We start from the raw sequence: 20,662 nt of genomic DNA, 5'->3' as shown, positions 1-20,662 counted from the left end.
AATGCATTCAATATTACTGGGTGACTTTGACATACCTCTCTCACTATTGGGTAGATCTTCCAAACAAAAACTAAACAAAAAAACTACAGAACTAAATAATAGAATCAACAATTTAGACTTAACAGACATATATATAGTATTTCATTCATCATCAAGTGATTACACTTTCTTCTCAACAGCACATGGATCCTTCTCTAAAATAGACCATATATTACCTCAAAGTAAATCTTAACAAATACAAAAAAAAAAAAAAAGAAGAAATACTACACTGCAATCTAATGGATCATAATGGAATGAAACTAGAACTCAAAGATAAAATTTAAAAAAAGAAGTTACTCCAACACCTGGAGACTAAATAACATGCAATTGAATGATGAATGGATAGCAGAAGAAATCAGAGAAGAAATCAAAATCACTATTTTGATTAGTATTAGTATTAATATTAGTATTAGTATTTCTACTAAATAGAAATCACTATTTACTGACAGCATGATTCTATATTTAGAAGATCCAAAGAAATTCCACCAGAAAACTTCTAGAACTCATGAATGAATTCAGCAAATAGGCAGGATATAAAATCAATACCCATGAATCAAATGCATTTCTATGCATCAGTGATGAATCTGCTGCAAGAGAAGTTAGGAAAAATACCCCATTCACAATAGCCTCAAATAAAAAAAAAAATACGTGGGAATCAATCTCACAAAAGAGGTGAAAGACCTCTACAATGAAAACTACAGAACACGAAAGAAAGAAATTGAAGAAAAACTTAGAAGATGGAAAGATCTCCCTTGTTCTTGGATACACAGAATGAATATTCGCAAAATGGCCATACTACCAAAAGCATTATACAGATTTGATGTAATTCTTATTAAAATCCCAATGACTTTCTTCACAGAACTAGAAAAAGCAATCATGAAATTCATTTGGAAAACTAAGAGACCCAGAATAGCCAAAGTAATCTTTAGCAAGAAGAGTGAAGCAGAAAGCATCACAATACTAGACCTTAAACTATACCACGGAGCAATAGGAACAAAAACAGCATAGTATTGGCACCAAAGCAGATGTGTAGACCAATGGTACAAAATAGAAGACACGAGACAAACCACATAAATACAGTTGTCTAATGCTAGACAAAGGTGCCAAAAACATACATTGGAGAAAATAGTGCTGGGGAAACCAGAAATCCATACATAACAAAATGAAATTGAACCTCTATCTCTCATCCTGCACAAAAATCAATTCAAAGTAGATCAAAGACTTAGGTGCTAGAACAGAGACCCTGTACCTAATAGAGGAAAAAAATAGGCCCAAATCTTCACCAAGTTGACTTAGAACCTAACTTCCTTAACAAGACTTGCAAAGAGCAAGAAGTAAAATTAAGAATCAATAAATGGAATGGATTCAAACTAAAAAGCTTCTTCTCATCAAAGGAAACAATTACATGAAGAGAAAGCCTACAGAACGGGAGAAAATCTTTACCACATGCACTTCAGATAGAGCACTAATCTCCAGGATATATGAAGAACTCAAAAAAGTTAACACCAAAAAAACCCAAAAACCCAATTAGTAAATAAGCTAAGGAACTGAACAGACCCTTCACAGAAAAACAAATATGATCAATCAACAAACATATGAAAAAATGTTCAACATCTCTAGCAATTAGAGAAATGTAAATCAAAACTACACTGAGATTTCATCTTACTCCATTCAGATTGGCAATTATCAAAAATACAGGTAACAGTAAGTGTTGGCAAGGATATGGGGAAAAAGGTACACTCATACATGGCTGGTGGGACTGTAGATTGGTGCAACCACTATGGAAAACAGTATGGAGATTCCTTAGAAAACTTGGAATGGAACCACCATTTGACTCAGCTATCCCACTCCTTGGTTTATATAACTAAAGGACTTAAAATCAGCATAGTACAGTGACACAGCCACACTAATGTTTATAGCAGCTCAATTCGCAAAGACCAAACTATGGAATCAACCTAGATGCCCTTCAACCAATGAATGGATAAAGAAAATGTGGTACATATACACAATGGAATATTATATTACTCAATATTAAAGAAGACAAATTATGGCATTTGTAGGTAAATGATGGAACTAGAGACTATCATGCTAAGTGAAATAAACCAATCCCCCAAATAAAGACTGAATATTTTATCTGATAAGATAATGCTGATCCATGGGGGAGAGGAGGAGAGGGAAGAATGAATGAATCTTGGATTGTGCAGAGGGGAGTGAGGCGGGGGTGGGTCTGTGGGGATGGGAAGGGTGTTAGAATGAGACAGTCATTATTACTCTACATACATGTATGATTACACTAGTGGTGTGACTTAGCACTATGTACAGCTGGAGGAATGAGAAGTTATGTTACATTTGTGTACAATGTGTCAAAATGCATTCTACTGTCATGTATAACCAATTAGAAGAAATTTTAAAATTACTATAAAAAACATACCTTTTGTAATTCCCAATATTGTTCCTTGACAAAGTCAGATCATTTGTAAAGATGCATTTCCTTTTTGTATCTTATAATTTTCCTCCTAATAATTAGATTTCCTCTCAGTTCACAATTTTGACTGATGTCACACACATTCTCTCTCTCTCTCTCTCTCTCTCTCTCTCACACACACACACACACACCACACATACACACACACACCATGCACACACATACACACACACTTTATCTCCACACCCATATCTGAGGTTGATATGAGGATAAGCTAAGCTGAAATAACAGATAGATCCCAAAATTCACAATGAACTATTCTTCTGTAACAGTACAAGGTATATATGAAAGTCAGCAGAGTGGCTTTCCTTTATAAAATGGCTCACTGAAAGGCTGAGAGCTCCTTAGCCATTTTTGATATGTTCTATCCAAGTTCATCCAGTGCACAGCCATTCTACCAACCAGAAGGAAAAAGAACGAGTGTAGGAGATTTTCTGAGTCATAACTCAGTTCAGCACATGTAACCTCTGATCACAATTCACTGGGTAGAACCCAACTCACTTAGCAAACCTGACTACAGAGAAAGAAAGTCTGGTTTTGTGCCAACTAAGAAGAGGACAAGGGATTTTAATCAATCTCTAGTGGTCTCTGCCACGTTTTTTCAATGTCTGGCAAATAAATGCACTTAGTTGAAATGGTTTCTGTATTCATGAGTTACTTTGGGAGATAAGTCAGCTGCATACAATTTGCTCTGTTCCAGTTTCCTGAACATGCCACCTCCTGATTAAAAAATAATAATCATGAAACAATGTTTCCTAAAACTAGATGTGTACCCATTGCTAAATGTTAACAAGAGTAGGGACAAAAGGAACACATGTCTATTAGTGGGAAAATTGACCCCTGAGTGAAACCATTAATCCATGGCAATTTCATGTTCTCCTCGGGTCACCATGGTAATAGAAATGAATCAGCTTTTCATGGGACAAAATCTGTACTTCAAAAATGTGATTCATAATGAGACTAATTTTCTTTAGTTTTCATGTTCATTTTTATAAAATGAATGTTCTCCTTATCTTAATGCCTGTCCTGCACTGTCAGCATTGTTTTCAGTGAATGGTGTTACAATTATATGCAACAGTGAGTCAAGTCATTTACAGTCATGTTTACTGAATGTTCACATGAAAACCCCCACCCTTTGGTTCTGGATAAATCTAAGCATTCAGACAAAAATGAATCAACACACAACAGAAAACTCTGAATTAATTTAGCTCTAAATTTTCCAGCTAATTTAAGTGTTTGGACACTGAACATTATGAAAAATGGACTTAGTCCTCCATTTTTTTGGTGATGTTTTAAATAAAAGACCCTGATAGCTTATCAATTTGCTTTCTTGCTGTTTTGCAAATTCTCCTGAAAAAGTTCTACATGTTAGTGGCCACTGAACCTAGCAACTATTTGATATTTATTGAGCAGTTATTATGTATAATGTTCACTAAAGGTTGGTTTTTATGGGATACATACAAGAAAAAATGAGATTCCTGTTCCCAGGGATCTTACAATCTATTGAGACATCTAGACCACAAAATGTTAATTAAAAATAAACTACTAAGTTAACAGATAGAAATTGCACATCAGGTTTTGAAGAAAGGAGAGATCCCTGAGATGTGTGATGGGAAAGACTTAGACCTTGTATTATTGATGCTACCCCTTGCTGATGACATATGAAGGGGCAGTTTTGTTATGCATATCTTGTTGGTTAATAAATCACTCAATTGGTCACCCATTATGTACAAGTATTAAGCTAAGCACCATTCATCATTCAGTCTGCAGGGAAAGAAGAACAGTAGATAGGCAGTTACGATAAAAGTATAATAAATGTTATGAATTGAAATTGCACTATGTGATAAAAGAAGCTTATTGAATTTGGTGAAGAGAGAGAAAAACTCACAAAGAAAGTGAGTTTGCTGAGATCTAAAATGTGCTTGTGACTCATACTATGGAAGTAGATTTGATTTCAATGAACTTCATTTTCTATTCTACTTTATAATTATATGTTTGATTATGCCAAAGCAAACTTCATTTGGTAAATTTTTACTATTTTGGGAAAGACTTCCAAATACATCAAGTTGTCCTCTTGAGAATTCCTTTTAGCCAAACTAAAAATCTGAATTTGAATCTGAGTATGATTGGGCTGGAGGATTTTGAGAAAGGACTGACGTGAAGTGCTACAGATTTTTTAAATGTCACCTTGGCTATTGTGTATGGTGCACTTCAGGGGATAAAAGTGGGAGTGAGGGCATCGGTGAAGGTTACCCTTACGTGACTCCTAAGGAGACATTTTCCATGCCCAGGTAAATGTTTCAGTGACGATATATGGTTCTGATTCTGATAAATAAAGCAGAAATAAAACAAAACAGATACGTTTTACCCAGAAGGCTTACATGAGGGAAAAGCAGTAAGAAACCTTTTTTTTATTTCTAATAAATAATATTCTAAGATAAAGGGCACCAGCAAAGACATTGGCATTGAAATACACACACACACACACACACACACACACACACACACGCGCGCGCGCCCCAATAAGAAAGTTATGCTGCCAGTACTTTACTATTTTAACTTATTACTCATACTTAAGCCTTTTCTCTGTGTTAAAAGTTTAGTATGAGCAGTTTCTGAGATAACAAAACTCTTGTAGATATCTAATAATTTACTTAAATGTCTAGTTTCTGTACCTTGAACTGTGGCTAAGAGCTGACTCTGAGGGGTGTGTAGGAGTTCACAATCACATGGGCACACACATGCTCATGCTTACCTGGTAAAGAGCTGGGACAGGACCAGGCAGGCATACGAAATGACGTGGGTGAAGGCATGCAGGGTTCTAGGAATCTGAGTATCATGAGACTGGAAGATTTTGAACATAGGAATGACATGAACTGATACCGATTTTTCAAGGGTCCCCATGTTGCTGCATATGGGGCACTTTCGGTGATGAAAGTGAAAGTGGGACCATCAGTTAGACTACGCTTACATAATTCCTACTGAGACGTGATGGAGATGCCATGACCTCAGTATTAGCAACAGAGACAGTGTCAAGTAGACAGAAGGATGTGTTCTCTGGAAAGATGACCAGAATCATTCAGGCAAATCGTAGCAAAGTAAAGCAGTATCTCTTTCTGCCAGGCATCAATTATTTCAAATTCATATTTTAATCAAGCAACAATTTTCTTTTTAAGTGTCCAGCAATTTATTAAGTGCTGGAGAACCTAAGCTAAGTACATTGTGGTTCATGACAAACGTGGTCCTAAATAATTAAAATGGCAATTAAAAATAAACCTGGTGGTGTGTTGTGATAGAGACCATTAGTGCTCAGCTGTACTCACTCAGTCCTCTCCTTCCTGAGCATGCAAGAGGAAACAATTTCCCAGACTCCCGCAGTTAGTTATTTCCAGTTTTTGTCTATTACAAAAAAAAAAAAAAAATGCCATGAATACACATGTATAAGCATAAGACTTTGAAAACTAAATGTTATTTGTTTTAATCTACTGAGATTTAAGATTTATTGACTACAGTAGGTTAGCCAAACATTAATTATGCTGCCTCTATCAAATCAATAGAAAAATAACATTATATAAAAATTATACTGCATATTCACTTTGCAAGGTGAAAAGTTGTAATCCATCATTTCAACCTTTGTTTTGTGTCTCCTTTGAAAGAGACCTTCTGTATACATAAAGACATGTTTTCACAACAAATCTCCAGTTAGGTGTTATTCATCTCTTGTCCTTAATAGATGAGAAAAGTGTGATTGAGAGAGTCTGACTAGCTCTTGTTTACATGGTAGCAAAGCTTTGAAGTCAGTCCACAGTATTCACTGACTCCCACGAGCTGTCAGGTTCTGAGAAAGGGAATCATAGAGTATGTCTATCCTTCATTGCTTGTAAGTTGATTTGGGTATCTGATTTCTTCAGCATTAGAGACTCTGAATTAATGTGCTACTAGTTTCAGTAATCTCTCTGGAGAGTATTGCGTGCTTGAGCCTTACTTTCACTTATAATAAAATTAAATTTATCAACCATAAAAGGACACAATTATTTTACGTTCTTTTTTCAGGTATTACAAGATACCTGTTTCAGATCAGGTTTCCCAGAACGCAGAGGAAGCTTTGTGTGGGACAGTTTCAGTGGGAAATGCTCTCAGAACAAAATCTGTATGTTAGTGGTGACAGAAGAGAGAAGCAAAAGAGGAAGAAATGCAGTCCCCATAAGTCCTAACAGATTCCACAGTGATGGTCTTTCAGTTTGTCTCCAGAACAGGAAAAGGAGTGAGGACTTTGCATCCCACATCCTGTGATTTCAGGAGGGCCAACCTGGGGAAAGAGGCAACCATGGATAAGGTCCAGACTTTGCTGAACAGACCTCAGCTGTGAGCCCTTGGTAGCTGACACACTTAACAGTTGGAGATTGAGTGCCTTGGACCTGAAGAGGGGAAGTCTTGGGGGGGAAGCAGGAGGATACGCATGAAGTCCATTACTGTATCAAATTCTTTTGTCCCCAAGGTGGCAGCGAAGTGAACCAGACATCTTTAAGTAGGTTGCCTAGAGACACAAATCTTGCTTGTGACAGAGATAGGAACAGAACTCTTCTCTGAAAGGTTTGATAAGAACAAACTTATTTTAAGTTGAGAAGCTTTCAAATTAGTGTGATGAAAACTCCATCAAATGAAACTTTAAAAATTACTGTTTTCTCCCTGAAGAAAGTGGTTAATGCTGATAGAACCAATTTATTTTTTTTTCTTAAATGAAAACCGAAGCTACTGAAAGTTATAAAACTATGTATTTTAATGGGAAAAATATGTATTCATAGTCTTTTCGGGGAATTTTTATTGAAGCCTATGTTATTAGCCAAAGCCAGTGAGGTTAATAAAGATTATAGAAAGTGCCTGAGCCTAACAGTGACGCTTTCTAGAAGGAAAAAATAGGTGAGACAGTCAAATTTTGAAAAATGACCAAGTTAGCCTAGTTGATTAGGGATAGACTGGGAAAACAAGTCCTTATTAGCAAGTGTGTTCAACACTGATTGTTAAATTTTAGAAACCCAATAAGATAATTTCTGAGAATCTATTTTAAAACTGGAAGCAAGTCTTTATCTGAGTTGAGTAAACATCAGTAGGAGTTAGTACTGAGCCTGGAAAGCAAACCAATATCCCAGGAGGGTCTCAGGTTTTCTTTAAATTTCTTTGAAAACTAATGAATAATCAAGAAACCTGCAGAAGAAACGACAGATGTACAAACCCTGAGAATAAACTCTTGGGAACCAAGGGAGCCAATGAAGAAGTCCACCAAGAAATATAGCTCAAAGGGGTTAACTCCTGATGGGATCTACTGGGATCATTGTAGTTCGGATTTATGACCATGTTTATCGAGGTATTTCAGGAAGGAGATTTCATTAGCAGCACAAGCACACTAAGATAAAAGCTTGCCTGGTTACTGACCCCAGCACCCACATTAACATAGGATTTACTTGTAGGTGAAGCCCCCCTGAATAGGATGGTCACATGACAGTTCTGGAAAGGACACACTAGGGTCAAAAGCTCCCCTGTCACCCCCTGTCACCACGTGAAGGAGGAGTTAAACATCTGATTGGTGAAGGCCGTTGAAGACGGACCCCAGTTTTCCAGATACACGTCAGTGATGAATTTGGAAGTAGAATTAAGTTTCCTTTGTCATCCTCTACTTGGAATGACTCTCTGGAGAGTATTGCGTGCTTGAGCCTTACTTTCACTTATAATAAAATTCTCTTGCTTGACTCTTCACGTCCGACTCTAAATTTTCTCTCCTCAGGATACATGTACTGAGATTTGGAGCTTCAACTCTCCACTCTCCTGTGACAGTGATAAATGTGCTTTTACTTATTTTGTTATAAGAAACGGTCTTTATTTTCTGATTTTTAAAAATGTTTTCTAGTTTGAATCTGGAATGTCTCTCAAAGGCTCATATGTTGAAGGCTTCATCCCCAAGGCAGCAAATTGGGTCGTGAAGGCTCTCAATTTATCTGTGGCTTAATCTATTAATGTTTCATAATTTGACAGGTTATCAGAAGGAGGTAGAAAATGTAGGAGGTGGAACCTAGTTGAAAGAAGTAGAGTCTTGGAGGCAAGCCCTTGGGAGCTGTATCTTACCTCCATCCTCACCTCTAAACGCTTCCTGGCCACTATGAAGTGAGCAGCTTTGTTCCACTACACCCTTCCACCATGATGGACGGCTCACCACAGGTCCAGAAAAAATGGAGCCAACTGATTAGAGACTGAAACTTATGAAACCATGAGCCAAAATAAATCTTTTCTCCTTTAAGTACTTTTTGACTCAGGTATTTGTCACGGCTTTGAAAAAGTATGATTTTACAATTACAAAATGATTTTACAATTACATTTTTCCTATAAAATTAATATACGTATAATCTCATAAACTTAGAGATGGAGTCTTGAAATTTAAAGTAAATAAAAATAACCCGTGGCACTATTTTAAGTATGAATTTCTTAGTCCTCTTTCTGAGGGTGAGTTGAGACACAGGAATTTTTTAAAATAATCATTTACTGAAAATGCTGAGAAAGGCAATTGTAAGAATTCTGTCAAAGGAATATTTTCTCAGTCTTGCAAACTAATCATTAACTATAAATAATCATAGATGTTTAGAGTTGATATCAATAAAGCTTAAAGCTTAGATAAAACGCTTAGATTTAAATCTTAAAATTTCAATGCTTTAAATTTAATTACCTCAAATGTCAAACACAACATTCACCAATAGAATTAGCATTGTCTAATTAACAATTCTTTCTTTGAAAAATAACTTGCGCATATATTCTGATAATTGGCCCCAAGCCCACCTTTAAGTACCTTGCTCTTTCAGCCTCACTTTCAGACTGTGCCTTAAGTTGGAAAACATTTCACAGTGAAAACTTGATTTTCACAGCATTAATGAAGTGATCTCATTACTGGTTCCTTTTCCATTCTGGGTTCTTCAGCTCCTTGCTAATAGTAAAACTGAGATCCTTTTGACTCCAGCTTATTGACTTGATTAGAAAGATGACTAGAAAACTGACCAAAGGAGTTTTTGTTTTAACAGCAGAATCAAATTGAATGGCTATAATGAAATGCTTTGATGCTACAAAACTCTTCTAAGTTCCCAGCTAGTAGCACTGCTACTCTCTCAGAGAATCTACTTAAGATGTGAGCAATTCAAAGTAGCATTTGCAACTAAAGTAGAATAATGCCATATGGCAGTATCAGGTTAAAAATGAGTCATTCTTCTTCTAGTTAATGTGATCTAAAGGAGAATTACTTTACAATAGGGATAGGAAACAGATTTTTTTTTTCCTTTCATAGGCCAAAACCCCCAAAATTAGTCAACTAAGGCTCCATCTCTAGCTAAAACAAAACAAAACAAAAAAGTTGCTACTAAAATCTACCAGGTGTTTAAATGGGAAATATTGAACAGTAAGTTTATTTATTTAAATATATATAGCATAAACATTTATTGGTAACATAATAAAAATAACCATATTTTTCCCTAAATGTGCATATTTTTTAAAACCTAATTTGATTTCTTTTATGCATAGTTGTAGATAGTCAGGGGTGATTATATAACAAGGAAAGAGTTACTTCAGGGTAGAGGCTAGAGGGTGGCTATAGAAAATGCTGGAGTTGAGAAAAGGATCAAGGATGTATGCACATGAGGACTGTGTTGGCTGTGGTATTAAAGGTGTTAGGGTTTGGATGTGAGGTGTCCCCCCAAAGTTCACATGTAAGAATGCAAGAAGGTTTGGAAAAGAATTGTTAGTTTATAGCCTTAACCTAATCAGTGAATTAATCCCTGATGGGATTAACTGAGTGATAACTGAAGGGAGGTGGGGTGTGGCTAGAGGAAGTGGTTCACTGGGGGCATGGCTGTGGGGTATATATTTTGTATCTGGAGAGTGGAGTCTCTCTCTTCTTCCTGCTTTTGGTGTGAGCTGCTTACCTCTACCACGCTCTCCCACCATGATGTTTAGCCTCACCACAAGTCCCAAGAAATAGAGCCGGCCTTCTATGGACATCTGAAACTGTAAGCCTCCAAATAAAATTTTCCTTTGTACAACTGTGCTGGTTAGGTCTGTTATTCACAGCAGTGAAAAAGCTAACTAAAACAAAAGGAAATTTTCCACAATAAACCATTAAGAAATATTTAAGGCCTAGAGACATAGTTCAGTCAATGGTAAAGGGTGTACTTTGCATGTGTAAGGCCTGGGGGACCAGTACAAAAGAGAGAAAGAGAGAAAGAAAGAAAAGAGAGAAAGAGAGAAAGAAAGAAAAGAGGGAGGGAGGGAAGAAGGAAGGAAGGAAGAGAGAGAAAGGGAGGAGGGAGGGAAGGAAAGAAGAAAAGAAAAGAAAGAAGGCAGGGAGAAAGAAATGAAAGAAAAGAAATGTTAGAAAAACAAAAAAATTAAAGAAAAACAACAAATTAGAAAAAACTATATTTGACCAATAAAAGTGATATTAATTTGATTTAAGTGACTACCTTTCCATTTCAAGATTATTGCCAGGTACACAACAGCATTATACTTATCTATTTATCTGTCATATTAACTTTATTAAATTTTATGAAATTTTTAATTTCATCATAATGTTAACATATTCATCCATGCTTATTTTTTTCATAATTTAATGCTTATGGTCAACTACTCACGTAACTTCATTACCTAACATAAACTTTAAAATAAGAAGAGAGAACATAAAAGCTTGAGATTTGATAGGAAATTGGAACAGAAAAAAATAAAGACAAAGATGCCCTAGATCTTCTGTAAATTGGAATGAGGAGTGTACAAAACACAACCATTCAATGAAAATCAACAGATTAGTGACAAAACCAGTCGCTGAAAAACCATCAGAGACTAGCTTCTGACCATAATAGAACAACAGTAACTAGATTTACCTTTCCACTTGAAATGACTAAAAATAGACAAATTATAAGGAAAAATGATTTTTATAACCACAGGCATCAGTCAAAGGATAGTGACCTTAAGGGAGAAGAAGCAAATAAAATAAACCTAATAATTTGGACAATTGCTGTAAAAGAAATTATCAACTATATCCCAGGGACGGGGACCTGGGTAGATTTTGGAAGACTCTGAGAAGACAGAACTGAAAACTCAGTTCACGTAGGTGGATAGAGGATAAGAGAGGAAAAAATTGAACAGAGAACAAATTGCAGGTTCTTTTTGAGTATTTAGTGTACAACCAATCAGTGTTTGAATGTGAAGAAATTACCATGACTGGGGGAAAGAACCACTAGAGAACCAGAAAAATGCTTGACATTCATATAGAGTTGAAAATACTACCCGTTCCAACCACTCAACATGGGACTCTCATAATTCATGGAACATTGAATAGACTATTCAGAAAGGTCTTGTCTCAGTAGTGGGGAATGGTTAGTCTTAGAGTAAATACTGCTACAGTTATGTCTTAAATAGCTTAAAAGCAAAGCCCAAAGAATCAATATATTTCCAAGTAATGCTGCTGCATCCCAGAATAATGATCTAAAATATTAACAAGAACAGGAAATATTCAGCTTCACACACAATTTCTGATGTTCAGAGATTAGCAGGACATTAAAATAGTTATTATGCCTATATTCTACAAATGCAAAAAGTTAGAAGAGACATGCTATATATAGAAAAGACCAAAAATCCAACTTCTAAACTAAGAACTGCAATGTGTTAGAGGAGAAATACACTGGATGGAATTGAAAACCAAGTACACATTGCAAAAATAAAGGTTAGTAACTCAAAGCAATGTCTGTAGAAGGTACAAAAAATAAATGTAGAGAAAAAAGTAATTTTTATAAACAGTTTAGCTGAGGAAAAACTTTAAGCAACCTAATATATATGATTGAAATAACTGGAAAGGAGTTAGAATAGGAGAGGCAGAAAGGGGGGAAAATGGAAAAAGTAATAGCCAAAATTTTTTTCACAAATTTAGTGAAAACCATAATCCCACAAATCCAAAGTGCAAGAAACATGAAGATGACCTCAATAAGATTCACCATGATTTGTTTTTCAAAATAGTGATAGAGAAAAAAATCTTAAAAGCAAGCAGAGAAAATCAACGTGCCATGTACATAGAAAAAAATACAGGATTACAGTTCGTTTCTTGTCCAAAACAATGTCAGTAAGAAGACAATGGAACACCACTCCCAAAGAACTGAAAAAAAAAAAAAAAATCCTCTTTAGTAGAATACATTATCCAGTCAAGATATCTTTTAAAAATGAAGATGAAATAAAGACTTTTTCAGATGTCCCTAAGTTGAAAGACTTCTTCACCAACAAACTATCGATATAGGAAATGTTAATGGAAACCATTGAAGCAGGAAGAAAAGTACTTTGGATGAAAATCTGAATCTACTGAAATAAATGCAGAGCACCAAAAATGTAACTTATATAAGTAGATCCTATGGAAGGAGTCGGAGGTATTTAGATTCACATAAAAGGAGCATCACTGTAACATCGTATTTCAAAAATAAAAAGGAAAAAAAGGAACAAAATAAACTGAATCCCCAATAAGAGAAGACTAAATTATAAGGCAGTTATCCAAATATATACATAACTTTTATATGTTTTTAGAAATATTTTAATGTTATAGAGAAATGTTCATAATTTATAAATAAAAAAGTTTGCAAAACAATTCTGTAGTATGAGTCAAGTTCTCTTAAAATTGCAAATGTAAATTTATAAATGTTGAGAAAAATATGGTCAATTCATAATCTGCTGTATTGCATTTATTCATTCAAATTTATTATAGAATACATTGGTATATAAAAATTAGGTACTGCAAAAATATTTTTAAGTTACCAGATAAGTAGGGATAGCCCCTATGCCTCAGATCTCATGAAATTATTCAAATTAGGCAATCCACAGAAAGCCTAGCTGACTTCACCATACTTGCCTGACATAAATTGCACCCTACTGATCCAGCTTACCGTTACCCTGCCCAAGAGCAACCTCTTGTGTAGCCCCCATTTAAAGCTATAGCAAAATTTTTTTTTGCCTTTTATCAATCCAAGTATCCTTTTTTTGAGCCCTACCATCAAAAGATTTTAAATTTTTAGAAAATAGATCAATTAAAATTACACTGATAATTGTTCATACTGTCTTAGATCCACTCTTAAACTTTTTGTTTTGCTTTGTTTTCATTTTGTTTAGTACCAGGATACTGGCTGCATGGTTTGTATCAAGAGTTCTAGTTGAGTGATTGAATGATTGCTGATTCAATGGGAAAGTTTGTAGCTATTAAAACTTGGGCACTTATGATTGTATTATAATTGTGACTCTTTCCCTATAAAACTGCTACAGGTTGGTTATGTTCCTCCACAGAAAACTCCACTTACATAGCTGTGTTCATAATGGTACTATCCCAATTCTTCCCTTGCGCCTTCAAGCCTTAATATGATAACGAGTCTGCTCTTTCTAGTCATGAGACACTGCAGCATTCCTAACTGACTTCTCTGTCTTGCTTGGGTCTTTGTATTGGGTGTACTGATTACAATGTTGTTTGGATGTACCCAAACTTTAAGGGCTTCAAACATTTTCATGTACCTTGCTTTAAAATAGCAACTTTTTCTTCTAGGAGTCTGATGCTATAATGTTGTGGTTATATAATATAAATATATTAAGATGAGTAACTTTTTGTAATAGTCGGAAGAATTCCAGATGTTCTAAATTAGCTTTTTAAATTTTTTTCTTGCTTCCATAAGATGCCAGTGTTGCTTTTAAAAGGGAAATTATTTTTGAAAATATGTATATGTAAAAATATGTAAAAGTCGATAAATATGAAATTTTTGCAACCAGATTCTAAATAGTTTCTGTTGGCTATTTTCCTAAGCATTTTTGGGTTTAACTGTTTTAAAATAACAAAAGTTTTCTATTAAAATGCAAAAATATAGTATCACATGAGCTATCGTGCTTCCTGGGGACTATCTTTACATCAGTGATATTAAACACATTGTTTCTATATTAATCAACCCAACCAAACAATAGTCTGGACCAATTTTAAACTGGGGCTCAATGAGACTAAATAATTTGTACATATTTGCCCGGGGATTAAGAAGTGGAGCAAGAATTCAAACCTATTTCTGTTTAATTCTAAAGCCTATGATATAATGAGGCTTCAGTGTTAAGAACGATATTTGAATTTTTTTAACCAGGGATTGAACCCAGGAGCACTTTACCACTGGGTAAAGCTACATCCCAGTACTTTTTATTTTTATTTTTTTCTTTTGAAACAGGATCTCGCTCAGTTGTTTAGGCTGCTTTTGAATTTGCAATTCTCTTGCTTTGGCCCCCCAAGTCGTTGGGATTTATAGGCATGTGTCAGTGTACTTGGCTGAATTTAATTTTTGAAATTGAAATTAATTACAAATGATTTCAAGTATTCAGGCTCTCTCTAGATTTTGCAACATCTCTAAGCCTACTCCTTTTCACTATTTTCCTTTTTTATTACAAAGAGGAAAGAATACTGTGTTAAGAGAAAAAATAAAGGTAACAAAACAAATTTTGTAATCATAGCCACCAAATATTAGTATTAAATTAGTCCCTATAATGATTAATTTGAATTGTGAATTTGATTGGATTAAGATGCTTCTGGGTATGTCAAGGAGGGTGTGACTGGCATGTGGGATAGTGAACTGAAGTGGAGCCCCTCCCTAAGCGTGGGCAGCACCACCCAATAGGATGGTGGCTTGGATGGAATAAAAGCTGGAAGAAGAAGGAAGCAGATGCAGATGCAAGCTCGGCTCTTCTTGAACCAGTTCTTGATTGCTGCTTCAATCATCTGAGGATATCGAACTCTCACTTCTTCACTCTTCCAAAGTGGACTCTGCCAGTGATTCTCCAGGTAGTTTCCAGAAGCCTTGGTCTCGGACTAGGGTAGCACGTTGACCCCTCTTGTTCTGGGGTTTCTACCTCTTTGACTGCACAGCTGCTGGTTCTTCCAGTTCTCCAGCTGCAGACGGCCATTGTGGACTATCCAGCTTCTGGTGGTGTAAACCAATCTAATAAATCCCTTTTTATAAACATACTTCCTGTTGGCTCTGTTCCTCTATAGAACCCTGACTAATACCGTCCCCAAGCCTTGTTACTCATGCCTCATTATTTAAGCACTTTTCATTTGAAATGATACAGCACATGGTCTTAGAGGCATAAACAACTGTTTTAGTTTGTGATATGCATTTATTCATAGGTCGTAATGAGGCAGAAAGATAATAAAAATAATTTAAAAACATTAGTGTCAAACCAAATTTGCCCAAATTTATAATAGTCATTTTATCACAGTCAGGAAATTGAAAAAACTTTCATCTGCTCAGGCTGTCACTAGACTCTGATGGAGTTCAGTGTCAGACAAGAGACTATAATGTATCCAGGTCAGTGAGTTCTTCACTTACTTCCTTTTGTCTTCTTCCGAGGACATGGATAACTGGCTATTATTTGACTCTTGTGAATGGAAAAATACAAGGAAAAAAATGGTCAAATCTACAACTACCATTCTTCTGGACACTGGATATTGATCCATTTTTATCCCAAAGGCAGGTTCCAACTTAAGCTCTCACCGAGTATCCTGGATGTATCTATCTCAGGAAATGCATTTCACTAAATCAGTGCTACCCTGTTGCACCCTGTCCCTTCCTTATCGATTACCTTATGGATCCTTTTGTTCTGCTGCATTCTAAACAGATGCCTACACTGGAACCCATTTCCAACACAGCTTAATTAATTAACTTCCAGCTGACCTTCCCACTAAGCAGATAAATTCAGTCTCCTTAGTGACCTGAATAAAGCACATCATCATGTTAATTCAATATACTCATGAATTAAACTGAATGTGTCTTCAATAAGAGTTGTTACAAGAACAGTTAAGAGTCCAGAAGCATTTCTATAGTCTCCTCACACACATTTTATATAGTAATTTTTGGATTCTATAATCAGCTTAGTATTTCTTTGCCAGTTTTATTTCTTACATTGAATTAAAGAGAAGTAGTAGGCTATTTGGAAACTTGACTGTGAATTTCAATTTCTAGCTTTCATCAAGTCTGTGTTTCCATTAAAATTTTGAATAAGCTTATTTAGGAAATCCCAAATTAGATATCTCCTACTTTTTGATTAAGGATAAGTAATTCTTTCCTCACCAAATGATTAGTATCTTGTAAAGAAATAAAAAAAAAGAAATGTCTAGTTGATTATGTGACTCATAACTGGGTTACTAGAAGAGAAATCCACTTAAAGATTAATTATTTTATTACAGTGTTATTTATCACTTCCAACTCAAACTGCAAAAGGAAAAAGGACTTTATTTAGGACCTTAGGGATTGCAATACAGAAGACACAGGTTCAGATAGTTCTGAATCAGTGTTTCACATCAAACAGTAAAGGTAGGAACTTCTACTGAGCTATGTTGAATTATTATAAAGCAATAGAAACATTTTTGTGGGGAAAACTGTTAGAGAACAGGTGCTTCGTGAAAGGATCTATGTCACTGCTAGAAGACAAAGACAAAAATGTATGTACTTAAGTAAAAATGCCCACAAAATAAGAGTCTAGTTAGCTCCTGATAAGCATCTGGAGTCTCTGGGCACTATGTGCTTATCTGTTCCAGCCTCACAGTCAGAAGGTGGCCAGAGTTCACATTCTCAAGCTGCAACTGGAGTCGTGCCTAAGTCTGCTTCCCACTGACCTTCTGACTCCTTTAGAAACAGTTCTTTCAATGCTGTTTTCACCATGATTTGTCCTTTCATTTTCACAGTGTAGATCATATTAGAATTTGTCATTTTCTTACATATAAATACTATAAGAAATTAGAATTCATTAGTATATGCTTCCCACAAGTTAGGATAAATCAATATATTCTATGGGCTGACTTATCTATTAATTCACCCAACTATGTGCATGGCATTTTTTCCTAAGAGATTTATTACCTATCCAAATGTCATGTATCATGTATTCACATATTAAAACATCTGAATGTGAAGCACAGTTTAACACTTTTTCTTGCCAAGAGTTCATTTCTGAATTGAATTTCAGGTTCTGAAATACCAGATCATGAAAAATATTTATTGGCTCAAGGTAATTTCAAATCTTAATATATTAGTATTAATGTATCTTTCTTTTTCCTTACTCTATTCTTACATTATTTAAAAGTGAAGACATTAACCCAAAGATTTGGGGAAAATATGAAAAGTCCATATTTTACAATTTAAACTATAGACCAGGAGAAAGTAACATGGAACCTCATCCCTGAATTTGTGCTCCTCCTAAAGCCAGACTCTCCTCTATTTTAGGAGTATCAATTTAAGAGAGGTCATTTTGATTTTGAAACTAATTATGTGCTTTTACATTCCAAAGTCATCAAGAAATTTTATATCATCAGGAAATAACATTTAGTCACATTAAAAATTGTTAAGAAATTTTTTTAAATAATTTTGAAAGCTTCCTGGAATATAAATTTAATAGTATTTCATGTACTGCAATACTAAGAAAATGCATAAAACCAAAACACAGGATAGAAGCAAGTTATCCATCAAAATGTGCTAGTTTAGAAATAACACTCTGAATTCCAGCCTCAGAAGACTTGGCCACAGTACACGGAAATGTTCTTCTTAAGCCTCCTTGAGTAGAGTCAACATGTTCAGTCTGTACTTTCAGAGCATGTTTGTGAAGAGTTTGCTTTGTATACTATTTTTTCTAAATATTTTTTGTTTGCATGTAATTTTAAGTCTTTTAAATGAAACTACCAACTGTTTAGTTTTAAAATATACAACCCTACAAAAAAGTTTCAAGCAACCTCCTGATTCAATTGACATAATTCTCAGTGGTGAAGATGATACATTCTGCACATTCCTCCTAAGCCTCCTGGCTCCTAGAGGTAAGGAAGTAAATGAGATCAAAGTCACTCTGTATTCTGGGTCTGGAAAGTGACATTTCAGCAGAATTTTGAAACTAACTTTATTCAAAATATATTCATTGTAATTAGGGGAAATTACTTGTTTTCTAACCCTTAGAACAGTGTGATTCCTCTTGGCCTTTCAGTATTGTGAATTTCCCTTCATGAAAACATTCACTCTGATTATTCCATAACTATCATTCTGTTACTGCACAGGGGCCTAAGGAAGTCTTCAAGTGTGGTGGAGACCTCTCCTTGGGACTTCCAAGTTCATAATCAAATCACAGAAAAGAATTTAAGGACATGTTAAGTTTGAGTTGCAGAATAAGAAATTTTATAAAGGAAAGTCATGCACACTCAAAAATAGGAGCGCAGTCAAACTCAGAGAGAGAGAGTGAGTCGCCTCATCGTGGTCTGGGATTTAGCATTTATAGAGGACAGAAGCCAGGAGGCTGAACCAGAGGCAGAGTCAGGGTGAGGTTATGTAATTTAACACCAGTATTCCCTGTATTTTTGGATGCCCTCAAAAGTTCTAATCATGCTACTTCCTATGTCATTCACAAGTCTTGTTAGCATCTTAAATCTCCATCCAGGGCTGTGTTTCTTAGTATTTTAATAAGACTAGGGTTATTTCTCAGTCACTAAAGTTCTTAATGAACATACTCCCTAAAGGAGTGGTTTCACCAAAAGCTTTGTGGTTTTATGTTTTGCTGCCTCTTAAGCCCATTAGCAAGCTGCAGGTCAGGCCAGGTGCAAGGACATGGGCAGGGTTGAACATGGGCTCCTTGTTCTGTATGTCAATGATTAATGGTTTCCCTTTTTAAACTCAGTGCTCCCCTTGGATCCCTAAAGTTCTATCTAGTTCTATTAAAGTTTTGTTTGTTTGTTTAATTTGTTTAGTATTGAGGCTGAAAAAAATAATGATACTGAGTTACTGATGCAAGGGTTTGCTGCTCCAAGGGCACAGAAGTCAACAGTACGGCACCAGGTTTTTGCTAAAAATAATTTTTAAAAAGACTTTGATTGAGGAGGAATATAAAGCATAAAGGGGAAGGAAGTCATCTTCCAATCTGACTCCTTGATTGATCGGTACCAGGAGAATTAATAGGAAGAGAAAGGGGACACAATGCTTGTTGGTTGAATGACAGGAGAGGATAGTTCTGAGGTTGGGGGAACAGTCAGTGTAAATAATAAATAATTGGGTCCAATCAGGGAGATAGGAGGGGTTTGAAAGGAAAGGAAATCAAATGCTAATGCCTCCAGAGCCCTTCCCCTTCTCCTCCAACTTGTTGCCAAGGAGACCTACCTCCAGGGATTTGTTCAACACTGCAGAGAGTTACAGAAGTTGTTAATTAATACCTCCTAGGCTGCTCCCTTCCTGCCCAGGATCACTCTAGTTTTTGGCCCACCTTTGGGTCACGTAAGCAAGATAAGGGGAGAAGAAGGGCATGAGAACAAAGGAAATCTAAAATGTCTAAAAGGAGCAGAACACCCCCACTTCTTTGGATGCCAGTTCTGGATCCCCTTCTCTGTAGAGAAGTCTATCTCTCTTCTAGCCTCTGAATAAAACTCGCTTTCTACACTTGCCTCAGTGTTTCTCAGAGGTTCCATCTTCAACATCTGGGGAACTGAAACTCATCCCTGGTATCAGTTGTAGAGGTCCTTTTGCACAGGATTAGACTTTCCTCCTTCCCTCAGTGGGTTGTGTAAGAAACCCACGAAAACCATCCCAGACACGGGAAATCACATAAGGGAGTTTATTAAGCAAACAAAGTGTCTCCCTGAAGGGTAAGAGAGAAAATGAGAGGAAAGAGAAAGGGCGCGCGCTAGAGAGAGTGGAAAAGCCAGGAGGAGAGAGAAAGAAAGTGAGTAGGAGAGAGAAAGCAAGAGAAAAGATGGCGGGGGTGCTATCCCTAAGCAGTTGAATCCCCCCGGGTTAACAGGGGACCAATAACGGAGAAGGATACTTGCAAACTGACTGATGAACCAATAACTAGGATGTTCACAGACTGACAGTAGTTGGGAGGCGGGGAAATGGCTGCAGCAGAAAGGGCTAGGGAGCAGCTTTCAGACTGACAACTAGGTTGTGATGCAACGTAAAGGGCGGGGAGCAGCTTTGTATTACAGGTTGCATGTCTCTTTGGGGTGAGGTGGTTATCATGTTCTGTGCAGAGAATTTTGAGCTTTCGATGTCAAAAGGTCACCCTTCTGTTCATTCCTATTTTGAAAAGTCA

The sequence above is a fragment of the Sciurus carolinensis genome, chromosome 4 (assembly GCF_902686445.1).
Source record: "Sciurus carolinensis chromosome 4, mSciCar1.2, whole genome shotgun sequence".
Classification (NCBI taxonomy): Eukaryota; Metazoa; Chordata; class Mammalia; order Rodentia; family Sciuridae; genus Sciurus; species Sciurus carolinensis.
Note: the sequence above shows the minus strand (reverse complement) of the source record.